Genomic DNA, 19,377 nt, shown 5'->3' on the forward strand with positions numbered 1-19,377 from the left:
AACAGCACTTGGTATACATAGATCTGTATAAAGATCTGTATTGATCTGTACAAAGACTAACACACAAAAATTTGAAAGGCAGGGAGGAACTGTTATCTTTGCGAATGATTTATATTTAATAGTTTTTTTTCTCTTTATGAATCAGTAAAGCTTTCAAACTGCTGTCCTTCCATTGCTCACCATTGGGAAAAACAGAAAATATTCTGTAGAAATACATGATAATTCAATATCCACTTAAATTATTTTCTTTACAACTTTATTCCTTATTTTTATATTTTAAGAGCCCATACTAAGAGGTAAAAATAATATGTAACCATCTAAGTCCAGTAAGAAAACAAATTAAGCTGACAGTTTTGAATGCACTAGCAATGACTATTTACTTTCCAATATATACTATTTAATAAATTGGTTACGATGATAGAAGTCATACCCTATGCTTGTGAAACACCAGGTAGAGATGTTTTCCAGATGGCAGAAACCACCTATATCTAGGTGATAAAACACAGAAGACGTGTAACAATAATGCTGCTAAACTTGCCAGAAGCAAGAAAACAAGCTGGCTTGCAGATCATTTTACAATGCCTTATCAATATCTTGGCAATGGCTTTCCCAGTGAAAAAATTTACCCTGATAGTTCCTTCTTACTATTTACAGTAGCCAAGATCCACCACTAAAAGTGAAAACAGGAATAGCAGTAGCATCTAGAAAACTCAACTCTCACAGCATATATTTAAGAGATTGAGATTTTCAGGTTTCATGAGGACTTCAAGGGAATTTGTGTTACAGTATTTGAGCTCATTACAACAGCTCAAAATCGAAGATCAGAAATGCCAAAAGAAAACAAAAGATGTGTCTAGCATTTTCCTCAAAATCAACTTGTGCCTATGATTTTACATCAACATAGAAAATGATAGTAACAACAGAGTCAAACACCTTTGCATCAAGATGGTTCTAAAAAATGACATTAAAGATTATGTCTGTGCAGCTTTAGGAACAGAAAAGCCTCCATATTAATAAAAAGGCTCAGCTATGCACCCTCCCAGCCTTATGGAAAAACAAATTCAATTAAATTGCTTTAAAGAAACCTGATGTCTGTAAATTTTAATGATATTTTAATGTCCCTATTTTAATGACTTTTCACCTGACCATCTCATCCCTTTTTATACACTGCACAACTTTTTTGAACTTCTCGTGTTGCGTCCTCTCTGACTGTTGGTTTCAAAGGAAACCTGAGTTTCCCCCTCATTATTCAGCTGATTTATGCCAGAGGAGCATCAAGAATGAATGGGTACTCTTACAAATTCCCAGTTTCAATTTTACAGTGAAAAGTATATGTCCCTGTAGATGAGCTGTAACAAACCTAATTCCAGAAATCAACCTCCTGGCACTTCATGCACATGCCTGTTTAATGTTACTCACACCTGAAAAGCAATATTTTAGAGATACGTGCAGTAAACATCAGTGTACAACTAAATCACCACCAAAACCTATTAATAAAAGGACCATTTAGTAAGTTGATATCTATTGCCTGTTCACTTTGTTGTGTATGTAACCAGAGTTTCTTGGAAGTCTTAATACTCAAGTAAACCTCCAGGTTGCCATGGAAAGCAGCAGAAGACAGTGTGGATACCAAGGTGTAAAGTGATATAGGGTTATCCAATAGTTCAACATAAGAAAAAAGAGGCCTCTGTGGACTTATCTGGTATTGATTCATCTTTTCATACATCACCTCTCTTACTTTCTGGACAAAAAAAAAAATAAAATCATGCAATTTACAGCATAGAAAAGGTGGGGTTTTTTTGTTTGTTTTTGTGCAAGACAATGTTTACTTATCTCTATAGGATTAAGCAGGCACTTATTTGCAGAGAACAGAGAATAACCTGGATTAAGTTTCTTGCTTCTTCTAGGGAGAAATAACTTGTTTGCAAAACTCTTTTGAAGCAACTGAGCCATCCAGAAAGATTACATGAATTTGGAAAGAAGAGAAAAATGGTAGTAAAGGAAAATACTCAGAAAACAAAGATAAGATCAAGAAAAATAATGTACTGAAATGAACATATGGCAAGTACTTATTGGCATATACCTGTTAAACTTCCCCTGGAGAAACATACCACGTAACCAGAAGGTAAAACAAGATGTGACAGAACAATAAGAGATATTGAAAGTAGAACATAATAAAAACAGTTATAAACGCTTAGCAAGCTAGTGACAACTGCTTTCATGAAATGTAGCTCCTAGATCAGCAATAGGAAACATTCCAATCAATGTGAAATCTATAAACTACTTATCCATGATATTATAATTCCTTAATTTTATCCTAGGATGCTCATTATTAAATGTTTGAGTGTCTTCCACCTACCAAAAAAAAAAACCAACAACAAAACACCAACAAACAAACCCAAAACAAAAAGCCAACAACATAATAACTCCTCTAACTGGGAACAGAAGGTCTTTACACATCTTGAGCTCGTAAAGTAAGAAACGAAGGCATATGTCCTTCAGATATTGTGGTGACAGCACTGAGATGGAACAAATGTTTTCAGAAGGCCAGTGCAGGATGGACAAGCTGTAAGCTTGTTATGGTTATGCAGAGAACCACTCAAGGTAACACAGAATGAAGAAGTCAAGTCCTTTAGAAAGCATTTATGTCACTGGAAGAACCAGAGGTTCTGTGTGCTGTGCAGGTGGCATCAAAAACTTGCTAAAAAGAGATAGATGCAGCCCATTGCTTGTTCAGTACACATCTTGTATACTATAAGGTCTTTTTCATAAAAACAAGATCCAAATGTTCAGAAAAATATTACTTTCTTATGAGAATATCCTAACGGGACACACATTGAGATCTTTTAGGATGAAATGGCTGCTGAAGATGTGTCCTGTTCTCCAGGAAAGCACCTCACATTCACAGTCAGATGCCTGCAAACCTATAGCAACGCGTTCTTCTCACTGATTCACAAAAGGGTGAACTATACGAATAATAAAATATCATCTTGCATTTCTTCTAGGATGAAAAGATGAAAATGACCATTAAGCCTATACATAAGAAGTCATAAAATTGTTCTTCTCTCGTCTGTAATGGTCAGAAAGATTACAGTTGTATTTGAATCAAGACAGCACTTTAGTGCTGTGACATACTCAAAGGTAATAAAAACTGACCCTGTCCCTTCCAGCAGATGGACAAATCTGTGCTACCAGAACACCTTTGTTCTTCCAATAGATAAGCAAACTAGACATAGCGGCAGATAGCACTGCAATAGCACGAGCAGCACTCTCTAACTTCCTCACTGCTGAGCATACTTGAGAAATTATTAATTAGATAGAAAGTTTAAATAGGCACCTTCCACTGGTTTCTTTATGAAACCATGTTATTCATCTCACTTAAGTGGAACTCCAAAAAATGACTGTGTGGAGTTCAGAATAATACCTTCTTTTTTTTCAGAAGAATTTTTTTCATTCCACTGTTTTCTTTTTTTAATTGCCTAGATCCACCATTTTCTTCATTGAACACCCCTTGGGAAGTGAAGACCACTTAGCTATTTATTCACAGGAGCAAAGTGGCTTTGAAAAAAATTGTGTTTTCATTTTCAAACATCTGACAAATGAGACTGACTCATTAGTAATTAAAAAGTACAGTTCTTTACAGCACAGCTCATCCTACTGGCATACTGAAAGGCAGAGGGAAGGAAACAGAATAGCTCTGGAGAACGAGTTTGTCAAATGTGTGTATTTTGTCACATGAGAAAGGTGAAGTTCTCACATAGTTTATTTTTCCCAATTCTCTGTCCTGCCATCTTCATCTGTAATGATTGATTAAATATCTTAAAGCACTCTCATGGGACTAGCAGTTCACGTTTCATGACAGAAGAATAATTCTGGATCTGCTACCACTTCTGGAAAGCCATAGCACCTAGGAGTTTGTCATCTAAACATTACCCTTGTGACTATAAAAAGAGATGTAGGTGCAGGTTACATTGTCAGTATAAGTTTTTGGATAGAAAACAAGCACTTTCTTATTTTAATACAGTACTCGCATTCTAAATTTAATTTAAAAAACTATCTCAAAACTACACTTCAACAAGAAAAATACTGTTACAAGATACCCTACCCTATTCATTTACACTAACATCTTCTGCTACTGCCTCTGAAATAATACTCTTCATTTCCATTATTTCCTGTCAAGAAGAAATACAGTCACATTTGTTTAGAGATGTTGCAGAATTGCATAACCTTAGTACAACACTGTCACCAGTTAGTAATACTTTTAAAGCCCCAGATGTTTTAGGTCTATTTCTTTTTAATAATCACTTCTTTCACATCTGCAAAACAAGGTTAGTGAGGTTTTAACTCTAGCAACTTCTACAAATTTGAAATAGATTTCTATTAAACAAAAAAAATCATTTATCTTTTTATTTGCATTTGACAATTCTGCATCTAATTGGATTTGGATTCAAAATAGTCGACTTCACCTCTAGCCCTTCTCATACTCAGTCTTGTTTTCCTACAACTGTACGTCTTACAGTGTTGTTTAATCTCCAGTGCTGGATTTCTAATATTCCACTAATATTATTCTTCAAACTTCCTAATTTAATGTAACACTTGTGTATTTACTGACTGTAGCAAGAATTAAAATATATCAGTTTTCCGAAGGAAGAACAGAACAATTAGAAAAGCTTCATTCTTAACCAGAAACAAAGGTGTTCTACAGTCAAAATAACTCTTTTCTCAAACCACTATTTAAAATTTATCAAAAGAAAGTATTTTGAAATAAATAAATCTTCAACCTTTGGAATATTACACTCAGAAATCCTTGCTTAAACAACAACTTAAGTTAGCTAAGCTAAGCATTTACAGTAACCAAATTCCAGTTTATGAGCCTTGCAAAGATTCAGGATTCTGTATTCATAGTTACATTTCTTTCACTTTCTGAAATTCTGTCAGCTGTTCTCAGCTAATAAATACCACCTCCAAATATTTAAATAAATAACATGTAGATTACTTTAACCTGATATTTTCAGAGCTGGACAGGTGCCCAAATGACAGAGAGGCACCCAGCCAGCCCAGCAGTATCTATGCCTTTTGTCTCTCACTCTTACGCATTGCTCATCTCTTTTAGAGTTACCCTGGGACCTTGCTGACCACAATAGCTTCGGGTTCTCTCACCCAGAGACTTATTCAATCACTCATCCATCAATGCATCTGATTAAGAGCAATGGTCTTTTAATAATCTTCTACTACACAAATTCATACCCTCGCGTTACAGGCCAGAGCAACAAGAGGTATTTCATCAACTTCAAAAGTATAAGTCAGGTTGAGGTTCATTAAAAACATATATTCTGCTGTGCTTTGTATTTGAAACTGCTGTCTCTAAAATGTGTCAAAAAATGAAAGCCAACAAAAATTGTACAGCTGATCTGGTTGTGATTGATTCCCATGTTTAGGGCTGACTTCACTGGACATAAATGCCTAACAATATATTTTGTAATATTTTCTTATATTCCTTATTAAAAAAAACAGATCATAAAAAGTCTTTTAGAAATACTATGACTGATGTTGTAAATAATAGCATAAGATATATTGAGTCAGTCTGAGTTGGCACTCTGTGTTTTTGTTGGAGGATTCATCCATCATCAAAAGCTTTCCTTTCCATATCCCACTCAAAACTCCTAAGAACTGCTTAGGCCTCACACAATTATTACCTTTTATAGCTTATAAAACCCTAGTCTGCTTAGGCAGGACTAATTACCCTCATTTCATTAAAATTGTAAGCAGACCTGGTTATACTCAAACTTGGTGAGCACCCTGATGGCTATTCAGCTGCAGGTCACCACACTGAAACCTAATTACCTAAAAAATGTAGATATGCCACTCTGTGAGATACATGTTCGAACTTAAATGCTTTTTGTGAGATCAGGTCTTGAAAATGGTTAATAATATTCATGTCATTACAGTGTCCAAGTTCAACCACAAGCAATATAAGTTCCAGCAATAATTTAGAAAGGACCTATCGAACAGAAATGAGTAATTTAAAAAGGATAAGGAAACATTTATATTTAATCACAAGCAGCAACTAGAAGGAGACCTACATTGTAATATTAACTCTGGCTGGGATTATTGAAAATTTTGCCAGTAACACACAAATAGAACACACTTTGAATATGGTGTTAAATTTGTTATTAACCACTCAAATCTAAACTGAACAATACTCTGTTTTTTAAATGATTAATGAGTATGAGGTCTAATCCAAAAGTAATATCTTTTTTATTATGTTGGCCCACGACATCAGAGGCAGATGTTGGTGGTATGGCAGTAAAGGATGAATCTTCCCACCAATACTTCCTTAAATTTTGTTGCTGTGAGACAGATGGCAGCAAAGGGGCAGTCTGACAAAATGGCGTCTGACATGGAAGCACAGATGAATCAAAGGTGTGGGACTGAATTCCTCCATGCAGAAAAAATGGCACCCATTGACACTTGTCGAACATTCATGGAAACCAAGGAGTGGATGTCAGCACAGTTAGGTGGGGAGTGATGCGTATCATCAGTGGCTGAAGTGTCCTGAAACTGACTTAATTTCTTAAGGAGATAGGCAGAATGGGGTCAGTTGGTTCCACTTATTTGTGTGCTTAAAGAGCGTGTATTGAGAACACTATCAAAATGCAACTGATCAGTTTGCAATAAACCGCTGCGTTGGAGACTTAAAAATTTCTCTTTAAAAAAATCTCACCAGAGAAATGGTGATGGCGCTGCACGCTGAACAGCAATCACATTCACCAAAGAACAATCGCCTGAAAATTCTGTGTAAGCACAGAATCACTAAAAAGTGCATTATTAGAAACAACACTGGTTTGGCTGCTCTGAGTCAGGGTTACAACCTGTGTGTCAGGACAAGTCGAGAGGAATTCACGTTGTAAAATCACTTCCTTCAACACGGTCTGGAGCATCTTAGAAGAAAATCATTTCCTGATTCAGAAAAAACCCTACATAAATCTGGATAATGTATTCATCCCTCTGTTGCCATATTTGCCCAGAAAAGCAAAACCTTGTCAGTAACATGGGAGCTGTCTCACACAGGTGCAAAATGGAGACGTGATTATGAAATAGCAATCAGGCCATGTCAGCTATTGCAATCTTTATGAAAATAAAATGAGCAGGGAAGACACTGTGCAAAAAGTGTCGGAACTCTGTAGAAGAGTCAGAGAATAAAATCAGAATTCAAATGCAATTTCCTCAACCTACCCTGAAATTATTTAAAATGTCTCACTGAATTCCAACAAAGGAAATTAAAAACTTCTAAATGCCTTCTCCAGGTTCCAAAGGAGTCAGGAAAACAATTCCAAATGAATTGTTAATAGGAGAAAGACGTTTTACATTGTAATAATAGCATAAATAAAATAATTCAAGTCACAAATAGCAACAGGATCTTCCTGGGGAAAAGTCTGTACCTTTGGAGTACACTTCCCTTCAAAACAACACAAACCTAGATGTGGCACCTTCAAACACAATGCATGCTTTCAGGGCAAATGGCAAATTTACTCATTATTTTCTAGTTTTTTGTCACCTGTATACAAAAACATTTCTTCACTTTGACCTCAAATTTATTGTGCTTACTGCATATTCTTCTGGCTGATGTTTTGAGTACTTCGAGTAATTGTGTGCTGACAGTTTTCATAATCACTAATTGCACTAGATGACTCCTGTGATCAGAAACAAAGCATTTGGGAGGGATTAAGTGAATGAAACCATCCTCAGAATCAATAATCATGCTGAAGTCCTCTAACGTACAGATACATTTTTCTTCTGCACAGAATAATTTATTCAATATTCTTTACTTTCATTGCTAATGCAAAAGCTTTGTTAAATATAAAAAAGTTGCAATTTTTGTCCTTTCTGTAATAGAACATTGTTTCAGATTTCTTAATGTTTCAATTAGTATAGATTGCAAGGTTGTTGATTTGCTAAAGAGTGCTCTCCAGGCCACAGAAACGTCTATAAAATGATTGGGACAGCAAATGAAATTCACAGAAAAAATCATTTAAAACTGAAATGTTATTAGCTTTTAATGTATAAGTTGGAAACATCAGAAGAATCCCATAAAGAGACATTTCCAGCAGAACAAAAAAAAATACAACCCGAATCAGCCTGAGCCTTCCTTCATTATAATATCCCAATTCCAAGCTAATATTCTCATGTATTATTGCTGCACACACTACACAGTTCTGCTATAAAAATCCTGACTCCTACTACTATTAAGTTCCTAGACTCAGCTACCTGGGCATTCATGGCTGCAGACACCCGTCGAAATTTTTAATTTTCATTTTGGTATTCCCCAGCTTCTAATACAGGGGTTCAAGGTTAATCTTGTCATTGCTGTTCCACTAACAGAACAATGCAAATGAAAGAATTATTAGAAATACAGGTATTTTATCACAAATTTGATGTTCTTTCAGATTTAACTGGCTACACATTGACAGACAGATGCTCCTGAACATGACCTAGAGTCACTAATGACAACAAAGGAATATGGACTTTTTTTTTCCTCATGCTTAACATGGACTCCTATAATCTTTGTAGACAATGTTGTGTACAGAGCGATAATTACTACTTTGCTTCAGACAAGTTGCTTTGTTTAATAGTAGTCACAAGCAGTGAAGAGAAATCTGATGAAGAGGTGAGAACTTCCAGAGAACCTGTAGCAAAGGAGTATGAACCAAATTTTTTGATAAATCACAAGTATCCATCTTAAAGGAAAAAGAAATACAAACTAATTGCTTAAATTGCACATCCTAACAGACTGAACACTGGGGAAATCCAAGTAGAACAGAAAAACAGCACCGAGACCAAATTCCGTGAACAGTACAGCACAACTGCTGTCTTAACCAACATCTTGGGGAGCAGTAATCTCCAGTAACTCCAACAACACAACTTCCTTCTCTTGAAAGGAGAAAATACCCACTGCCATTTGATCTGTACAACCTAACAAGAGCTAAGAAGTGAATGGTGGTGCACAATGCTAGAAGTTTTATTAAATTACAAACAGAATTATTCCTTAAGAAGTAAACGTGACCTCAATTTGCCTTTCAAAGGAGTGTTCTAGTCCTTGTACCTATGTGATGACTTATATTCTCTTACACTTTTATCAAATGTAGAAGTCAACGGTCTTGCTAACAAATCATAACGAATCATTATTTAACAAAATCTTATTTCTAAGCTGCCAGTGTCATTACCTCACTCAACAGTAGCTATAAAAGAAACTTTGCAGCACAGCAAAATAGAGGTAGATCTACTGAATGACAAAGTTAGTACTGAGGGCCCAATGGCCACAATAATTATATTGGTGGAAACAGAGCTACTCGGTACTAGGAGCAGTCTGTGCTGGGATAGCACCAGAACGCTACTGGCACCAGTATGTGCTCTCCTGGAAAGCATTTACTCAGCTGGCAAGTTCAAAGATTGCTCCATGAGGCATAAGAAAACGTAATTACCTGGAGGCAACCAGGACAATTACTTCACATACACACTCCAGATCCAAATCAAAATGCTAATCCAAACTCACTCATTGTAACATGCAGAACTAGAGACATCCACACATTTCGGTAATGGTCTAGAATGAAAAAACGACAGCTAATAACTTCCTGCTTTCTAATCATTAGCGAGTTTTATATCCTTAAGATCTACATACTTAATTCTTCAAGTGTCACTAAACATAATAAATACAAGAATATATTTATTATGAAAAAAAATAAGATTTAAATATATATACACAATGAGTTGCTTCTCCTACGTATAAAAAATACATGACAAGTTTCCACATGTATTCAACACCTAACAGGTTCTATTTGGGCACTATATCTACTGCAAATAAATAAGCGAACAATTTCCAAAGAGTTTCTCTTATACGGAGCTCTTCTAGAGATCTGGCCATGACTGCAATTAGCATGTTCTTCTGACATGCTTATCATCAGCCATCCAACCTAACAATTTCTTCTGTAGATGTCTAGGAATTACACCACATATAGAAGGAGATAATGAAAACAAAAATTAAGTCAAAACCTTTCAGAGGATTAAGTTGAGACAGGCAAGAATTTATAAGCAAATCACAAGAAATGATTAAATGATGGAGCTTGACTTTAAATGCTGTGAAATTACTCCAGTACTGGAGGAACTTCATTACTTTTTCTGCTTGCATATAATGGATTTTTTGGAGTATAATTTTCTCTCCTGAAAAGCTTTGAGATATTAAAATATGTTTGATTAACTAGTCAAGAAGCAAAGTAAACAACAGTAATTTTGGTATACTAGTATCCAAATAACTCAGGAGAATATCTGTGAGCACAGTGAAAACTAAACAGAGCCAGAAATGCCTTGTAAATATTACAGTAGTTGCTTCTGCCAAAATACTGTCAGCCAGCACAGATTACAGTGCCATAATTACAGTAGATGACCTAAAATGATTATAAATTAACAGTCTGTAGTACAAAGTTAAACATTATATATTTTTACTAGGTAGCCGCACAAAATACAAACAAAGGACTCCGAAATTGTGTAAAAGAGAAATCACCAGGAAACCTTTTTCTGTTTTGACTCAAACTCAATATTTTTCCATGAAGGTGCTCACATTTTTCTAGATTCTTTTCTCGGTCAAGTAATAAGTTAAAATTGTTTCAAAAAAATACCTAAATCTCTTAATTTTTGCCCAGAAGTTCCACAAAATAGGAAGGCAGTACATACACATGTACTCAACTATCTGTGATTTAGTCCTTTGCTACCAAAAGGTACTCATGCTGACATGATAGGAGTTCTTAATAAATGAGGAAATATGGAATCTGGTTTCTATGTTGCCTATTCAAAAAACACCTCGATTTCTGTGTTGCAATTGCTCACCTTCAGATCCTTCTCATCTGCAGTTCTGGGAAAAGCATAGAGGGTCTCATTTTCCTTGAGATGAAATTTTCTAGGACATGTTTTAGGGAGGAAACCTGAGATTTAGACGATTTACTCTGCCCACACCGCTCAGTAATTTTGAAAGCAGCACGATTATTGCTGTCATTTAACTTCTCTGAACCAAATCAGAAACTTTACATCTGCAAAATGTCAAGTAGAAAGGGGGAAAGAGAAACAATCCACACTAAATCAGTGGTGGTTTCTGTGTGATAGTTCAGTGATGGCAGGTGAGATACTGGAAACAATCCTATGCAATGATCACCAAAAACATGAGAAGCTGACATGATACTAAGTTCTATGGGTGAAGAAAAATGTTACTGCTTTCTTTTAATGAGATTTTTCTTAATATTTGATTTATTTTCTGATAACTTATAAAGCACATTGACACCTTTTCGTTTCCACATCATCACAAGTTCTCTGAAGGCTTACATTTAAATCTCTCTGCTATAATCACAGTGGTTTCAAATTAGCATCTTAATGAATTCTCTATGGACTTGTGTCCTCACGCGTTTTCCATTTTCTAATCTCATATCATAATGGTGCCATAACTGGGTCCCTTCTGATTCCAGCTGAAATCATTATGGAACAGTTAACAGCAAAGATACACTAGATTAAACAGAAGAGAAATTCAGTAGCATTGTAAAAGAGCAGATTATGATTTCTGACTTTTTTTTAGCATTCTCAAAGAAGTCGGTCTCTGTGCACAAAAGATACCTGCAGTCTGAAAAATTCTTAATATGAATTCAAAAATTTCTAGCTGAGCATTTTTTGTTTGGTACAAAACTACACTAACTGTTAACAAAACCACCCTTTAAAAGTCAAATAAGTGAAAAACTGCAACTTAGAGCTCAACCTGGTGATACATACTATCGTATCAAGAAGTTTAGATGAGAATGACAAAAGAAAACAACAAAACATTAAATGATATTTTTGTAGCTGATGTCTAATAAGAGACACAGAAGTATTTGGTATATACATCAGACTTGCTGAACACTGTTACTTATTTATTTCCTTGAAAGGTGGCTGTAAGTAGAACTCTCAAAAAGCTCACCCTTCTTTAGAGGGTTAACTATACGCTGGCCTTAGTTCAAACCTAAAGAAACACATTTGCTTCTCCAAATTATATAGAATATTTGGAATGAATGGAAAAAAACTGATTCACTTAAAATATATTAAATGGGGAAAAGACACTTAGTTGTACATTTTTTTTCTGAGGATCATGATTACTAAATCATTGATGTCAGTAACATGCTAGACCATAAAATGGTGTGCTAAATAAAATGCAGGTAAAGCTCTGTAATGGTAAGAAACAGCTCTCTAAAACTCCATCTTACTGCAAAATATTTTGTAGCATGGATAACTATTTAAAGATACCAGAGTGAACTGTATTCTAAGGACAAACCAGCTAGAAAGGTCTGCCCAAAATAACATACCAACTGAACACTAAATGTACGAATGGAATTGTAGATCGTGTAACTTCCAATAAGGAGTGCACAACTGTCAACTGCAAATTGCTGAAGATAAGATTCATTCTGTCTCTGGGGAGAAAATAGACTGAAACTTCTTTCAGTCTTTAGTTCTGATTCCTATTTGAAATATTTGTTCATTTTTACTTCCCAGTAGAGATATGTCACAGAGAGAACTGGAGAGAAGATGCACATTTTCCCAATAACATAGCAAAATATGAGAGGAATTCCAGGAGAACTGATGCAATCATTTTCACGGAAAGTAGGAAGACCAGTAAGTTGCAGTTCCATAAACTCTAAGGAGAACATTATACCTCTCCATCTGAATTGACAGTGCATTAATTGCTTAAGTCTACTGTCTTTTAACAATCTGAAAGAAAAAAAAAAAAGACAAAACTTTGATGCTACTTTTAGTAGGAAGAGAACAGAGGATAATTAAAAGCAAATGGCAAACTTGATCATGGCAGAATATTACTCAAGGAAACAGTCACTAAAATGTAGGTTAATACATTTCTCAAATACCACATGAATTATTTTATAGTATATGGATAGAACTAGTGACAGGTTGCCATTAGGTAGAAAAGTATTTTTACAATCAAGACTCATTGCAAATGTATTTTGCAAATACTTTTTAAACACCTATTGACACTGAGGGCTTAGCTAGCAAGCTAAGAATTGACAGAAAAGGAAGAGATATACTGCTTAAATCTGGAGAATGCAGTCCTAAAGCAGCTAGTACTGGAAGGATGAAAGGATGAAATAAGTTCAGGCAGATAATAGTGTTCTGCCCTCATTTTGTAAGTACCATGCAAAACACTCAGGCCACTCTGCAAGATCACTCTTCACATAATCAGGAAGCAAACTGCTCTTAAAGGTCAGAAGAACAATCATGTTCGCAGTAATGATGCAAAATCAAAACTGTTGCCTGCACTCTCTTGAAACATCTTTAGACATCTTCAAAAAAAAAGGGATATTGAACTTCCTCAAGCCTTCTGATCTTACTGCTTTCACATAGCTGTTGTAGAATGAATTTGAGAGAAAGAATGAATTTTGAGATCTACGTTGCCTTGAAAAACAGTCAGTAAAAATTACGGCATCTATATACTGATCATTTCTAGTACTTCTCTTTGCTAAAAATACAACAATATCTTTCCAGTTTCTTCAGTATGAAATACAACAGACCAAGCTTTCCAAGCTGTTGCATTTTGAAGATAAAATAAAATAAAGGTAGACATTTCAAAGATTTCTGGCTGAACACACAATTGATCTACAGTGATTTCTGCCCAGTTTGCCATGAGACATCACTTAAGATTCTCTATGGCGAAAATACTTCACAAATAACAGCAGCATTGTTACACAAGGAACCTTGAAGTAGTATGACTTCTAAGTGCAACAAAACCTTTTGATACATTCACTTTCTCCTCCAAAAGCATCTAACAGAAAAAAACACTTTGATACAGATGTCATCAAGTTATACATTTAAAGCAACCTTCATAAATGGGTTAATAGCTTAACTTTAGTTTTGTAAAAAGAAAAAGCTAAAACGCATGAATGTGAATTTATATTTCTGATTTATTTATTTTTATCAAGTTGGAGCCTGAATATATTTGCACAGTCTCACAGTAACAATTTTAATCTTAGCCTTACTATGACAAGAACAAAACATAAAAGGAAACAAGTCATAACGACAGAGGAGGATACGTCAGGACCCTACTTGGAAACCTAATTGACAACTCAATTAACATTGGCAGTAAACTGACTGAAATAGTTTTGCTGTTGGTTTCATACCATGGAATACATTAACTGATGGGAGAAAACCTAAAACTGCCTTCAGCATCGAAAACCCAATTTTTTATAAGTAATCTATTAAAGATATTCAATAATAATGATTTAAAAATTAACAAAAAACCACTGGCCTTACCAGCAGTGCCCCCCTGTAAGGCAGAGATTACTACTGCTTTCTTATATCGCTTGGTGAAAACATTCCTTCTAAAAGTATGTGACAATTATTTGTTACAGAACTTCTACTTCAGTTCTACTTTAGCACTTGGCTTACTTAGCCCCCACATCACAAGTACTCACGTAGAAAACATTCCATGTAAAAACAAACAAAAACAGTGCAAGGATGTAAACGTGTAAGCACCAGCTTACAAAAAAAGCAGCACTGCAGTACTCATGCAGATTTTTACCAGGGCACTGGAGCTGAACGCACTTTTTCTGGGGCTGTCATCTTACCCGTGGGCTTTGCTCTCACAAGCAACACATGGAGGAAAGCCAGCAATGTTTCTGTTTGCTAACATATCTAAACAGGAAGAAACTGCACAGCTTTGACATTCCTTCATGATATACTATCAGGGACGCAAACTCAGTTAATTTTTCACTAAGTTCAGTAGAGATTCTTCAGAAGTGGAAGGATCGCTGGGATCAGATGTTCTATAATCTTCTTTGTCTACCAACAACTAAATGGGCTGTAAAGACATTTCAAAATAACATACAGGGTAGCTCTGAGAAGAGCCTGCTTCAGTGTTATCAGGAAGTTGTAAAACATTTTGCAAATATTTCATATAAATTTAAACATTTATATATAGCTCCCGCTACTGCCTTCTAAGTATTCATCTTAAATTCTCTCATGTAAAAAATTGTGAAACTGGGAATACATTTTAAGAAAATATAGTAGCATGTACCTAAGCAGGCAAAGAGAAAAACACACCACCAAACCATTTGTGAATACAGAGTTACTGAACGGAGCTTTACGTCCTGAAACATGAAGACCTATTAGCTTTTTACACCTCTAAAATATGGAAATATTTAAAGTGCTGTGAAGATGTACATGTGAATAAGAAATAACCTCCCTTCTTTGATACGCATTCCTCCACACATGAGCTCACAAACGCTTCCCTCATATATATCCAGGAATCATGATTTAAGAAAATAATAACAATAAAAATTGGCTCGCTCCCCTCTAAACAGTTTTTCAAGGAAAGGAAATATATAAAGCAGTCCACATGCAGACCACAGCAGTTCTACAGAATGGCAAACATTATTATGCACTGATACGCAGAAGATCTTACTGACAATTCCCAGAGTGCTCCTCTTTTCATAAACAGATTGTTGATGGCTGATGCATAATCCATCTGAGCAATGCAATAAAAGGAAAAATATAATAAAATGTACACAGGGCAGTCAAATAACTATATGCCAAAACCTGCAAGATAGTAGACAGTACAATATATTTTTTTTACTACATTCTGTTCTCATAGTCAGTGGTATTAACGATGAAGAAAGTAAGTTCATATACTTTGCCATTAGATTTGTATCCACAGACACTTGCTAAGCATCACTGTAAACAGTATTTCACTTAATACAGTATTAAAACTACAAAAACAATACTAGTATGATACTGTGACCCTAAATTCCCACATTCAAATTTGCTGAGGTGCAAAAATGCTGAAAAAATACTTCCTTGCATTATAAACCTCTGGAACCCTCCTGACTATACAGTCCAAGTCCAAACACACCAAATCCGATGGAACAATAATGCAAGAGCAAATCATAACATGGGATAATGCCTTTTGGCCCCAACAATTATTTGTAGAGAAATTCTTCATATAAATATTTTATTTTATTACCTATGCAAACAGCTTCTAGCATACTGGTTGTCTTAATGTCAGCAGAGGCCTCTAGGTGCTTTTGTAATACAAACCACAGATATAATGAGAGATGGAAAACTATACATTATGAATAATTTGTGGCAAGTTTCAGGATTTGTTTTGAAACCAACTGTTCGCAGACAAAGACTCACAGTTCCAAACAGTTTCACAAGCAGCTAAATAACATCCACGAATAAATCACTAGGCATAATCGTGGTGTTCGCCAGCAGCCAGAGTTCTCCCCAAGCACCCTGTGGTCAATGAAGCTGGCTGCACTAGTTGAAAACCTGGAGCAGTGGGATGAAGCCCAGGCAAACCCCAGCAGCTTTTTAAGGCCTTTTTCCCACCTCATTCTCTTTCACAGCAGGCAAGCCTCTATTTGGGCACCAAGAAGAGGCCCAATTCTGACAAGGGCTCCAGGTGGGTATCATGGCTTTACATTTTCTCTACAAAGAATGAAAACATTCCTGGGGATGCTGAGAGTGAGGGTCTGGCAAGGCAAAGCAGAGAGAGTGCAGAACTGCAGTCAGTGAGCTGGCCAAGAGAGCTGAGCAGCTGGCACTGCCACACAGGCAGCCTGGCGAGAGCACAGCGAGCAAGAACCACTGATGCTGAACCCAGTTAGGAAGTGGTTGGCACAAACAGCTAGCACTGAACAGATCCAGTAGGAGCAGCTGGTAACATGCACAGCAGGGACACCTGCTTCTGGCCACCAAAGCTACAAAGATCAGCAATGTAGAGAACAGTCTCTAGCAAGATTTCATTTTCTTGCAGAGGAGCAGTGACTACAGGGGTATTGCTTAGAGCTCAGGAAACTCAGCAATAACCCATGCAGTTGTACAGCTTTTGGCTGACTCAACAACAACCTTTCCTAACAGCTCTCATGCTTTACCAGATGTTCAGACGGAAAGGGCATGGAAACTGAGATGATGGACTGTTGGAAAACAGGGACATCTGCCTCAAGATCCTCAACTCTTCACACTTCCCAAAGGCATCTTCAACAATAGTATTAGGTGCAACAGAAATCTATGCTGCCAGGAAGGCTTTAGTCTGGCCTGGCTCTCATTGTTCTGCTGCACCAGGAGATGTAACAGCGTGGAACCCTGCTCTGTGACACTGACATATATTTAACTGCTATGCTCAGAGCCGATGCTAGTTTGTCTCCTTTAATTGTGAATGACAAATTGTAGGTGGGATCTGGTAAAAGAGCACAGGAGTTAGCTCAACTCAGTTCTCAATATCAGGAAGAGCATATAATTGGGATGACAGCCAACTTGGAAAGTGGTGGGACAGAAGACAGGTGGGGAAACCAATTCTGCCTGCTGCTGGTGCCATAGATCTCTCAAGATGACCTGCATGTTTACTTTCTCCTTCCCTTTTTTCACCTTTGTTTCCTTAAAAAAAAAATAATAATAATAATAATAATAATAATGAAATCTTTTTTTGTTCTCTTCCACCGTGTCTTTATAATGTAAGCACAACCCTTTAACGTGACAGTCCTTTAAACCTCTCACATCAAAGCCAATGCAAGCGTTAAAAGAGCTAAGAGTTCATTCACCTTTAACTTCACAAATTAAGAGATCTTGTTGCAACAGATAACAATGTTTGATCTCAAACTTATTTGTGCTCTGTATTTCCTTTATTATAAAGGACTTGTACTGAAAATAAGGTAATATTCAAATATCTTGACACCTTTTGCTCCTCAAATACAAATTCTAAATCTTGTTCGTGACACACCAACTAGTATTGTGCAGCCACAACAGCATGAGTGGGAGGTGATTAGGATGTCACTGAGACAATTTTACCGTTGAGGTGAAGGATAAACAAAGATAATCATAGAATACAGATAGGAAGCTCTTCTGTAATGTTGTCATTTTACAGAATTTTCATTTTATATTTATTTTTTATTTTTAAAAAAGTTTGAGAACATTATGATCCACAGGCTTACCGATATGCAAAACTTCCCTCTTTAATATTTCTTGTCCTATCATAGTAAACGAGCTATGTCGAAAAATACACAACATACTGTCATTACTGATAAAACATCTGAATTGAATCAGAAGATGTGCAACTGGAAAAGAGAGAACATGTATTTACAGTCTTGAAACTTGCTATGCCATCACTATGATAATGCTGCCCATATCCTCTTTATAAAGTAAAAAATGCATCTCTTCTTTTTTGAGAAGGTATGGGAATTCAATTGTAACAAGGTTGGTACACAAATAAATAAAATACACAATGTGTTAAATATGTAGCATAGAGCATATTCAGTTTCAGCCTTTAAAGTTCTGCATACAATACACCAGATAAATTTGTATCCCATCTCTAAAATCAGACACACGCATCGCAATTTATTCTAATCAAGATACATAAAGGTTACAACCATCTGTTTCCCAGACTGTTATCCTAAGTTACAAGAAAACTGAAGTTTTGAATTTTCACTGAATGTAAGAGGATGTTTTACTGATATTTGGACAACAATAACAAAAAACCCTCAAAAACAAAGGTCAAGTCAATAATTAAGAACAGTTTTAACAGTACTTTGTGCTGGGTGGACACTGTAAGTGAAAACATGACTAATACAGTCATAAAGTTTAGTACCTGAATATGCTTGTTTCACATATATTTTTGTAAAGGCCATAATCTTTGCCATACTACGTAAATGCCACAGCTGCATTCTTGAACTTCCTGAGGAATACAGGAAATCAAAGGAAAGAAAAAAGCAGAAGTGAAAAGATTAAAATACCAGCTCTTTTCTGAAAGAAGTACAAATTGATGAAAATAAAAACCCAAGGGTCATTCAGCACCAGCTTTCTTGATAAAAACTTGTAATTAAGATAGAAAACGTCACAAGAATGCCTAACTACATTTTTCCCTTTGAAATGTGTTTCCATTATATATATTTTTAAGAATAATGACTGTACAATCAATAGGTGTACAATTGTACAATCAGTAGTTGTACAGTTGTACAATCAATAGGCATACAATCAAGAAGTTAGGCTTAGTAAGATTATCACAGCAGAAAGATAATCAAAATAAATGAAAATGCTCACCAGTGTCATAGGCTCACAGTAAACTCCACCAGGAGCGATCTCCAGAGAGAGATCCTTCCTCAGTGGCAGTCAGCACATAAATGGGAGCTAGGAGAGGTTCAGCCGAGCTCCACCCCTTCTGGTAGCATGGATGAATTGCCTTCACCTGTGCTCCCCTGGCTGACTCATTGCTTGCCTCAGGTGGTCAATCAGAGGTTCAGGCCGTGATCAACAGTTCCCATACAGTGACATAACTAGATCATAAGCTATATGGAATGCACTTGCATC

At 36.0% G+C, this 19,377-nt stretch overlaps 1 long non-coding RNA gene across 1 annotated transcript; it reads right to left on the reverse strand.

Moving 5' to 3' along the window:
- Positions 1 to 17,954: 17,954 nt before the first annotated feature.
- LOC125699560 (uncharacterized) lies at positions 17,955 to 19,145 on the reverse strand. The gene is made up of 3 exons (XR_007379611.1): positions 19,111 to 19,145; positions 18,659 to 18,745; positions 17,955 to 18,128 (listed from the first exon to the last, which is right to left on the reverse strand). It is a non-coding gene; the product is annotated as an uncharacterized LOC125699560 (long non-coding RNA).
- Between the last annotated feature and the right edge of the window lie 232 nt (positions 19,146 to 19,377).

This window comes from Lagopus muta, chromosome 13, assembly GCF_023343835.1.
Source record: "Lagopus muta isolate bLagMut1 chromosome 13, bLagMut1 primary, whole genome shotgun sequence".
Classification (NCBI taxonomy): domain Eukaryota; kingdom Metazoa; phylum Chordata; class Aves; order Galliformes; family Phasianidae; genus Lagopus; species Lagopus muta.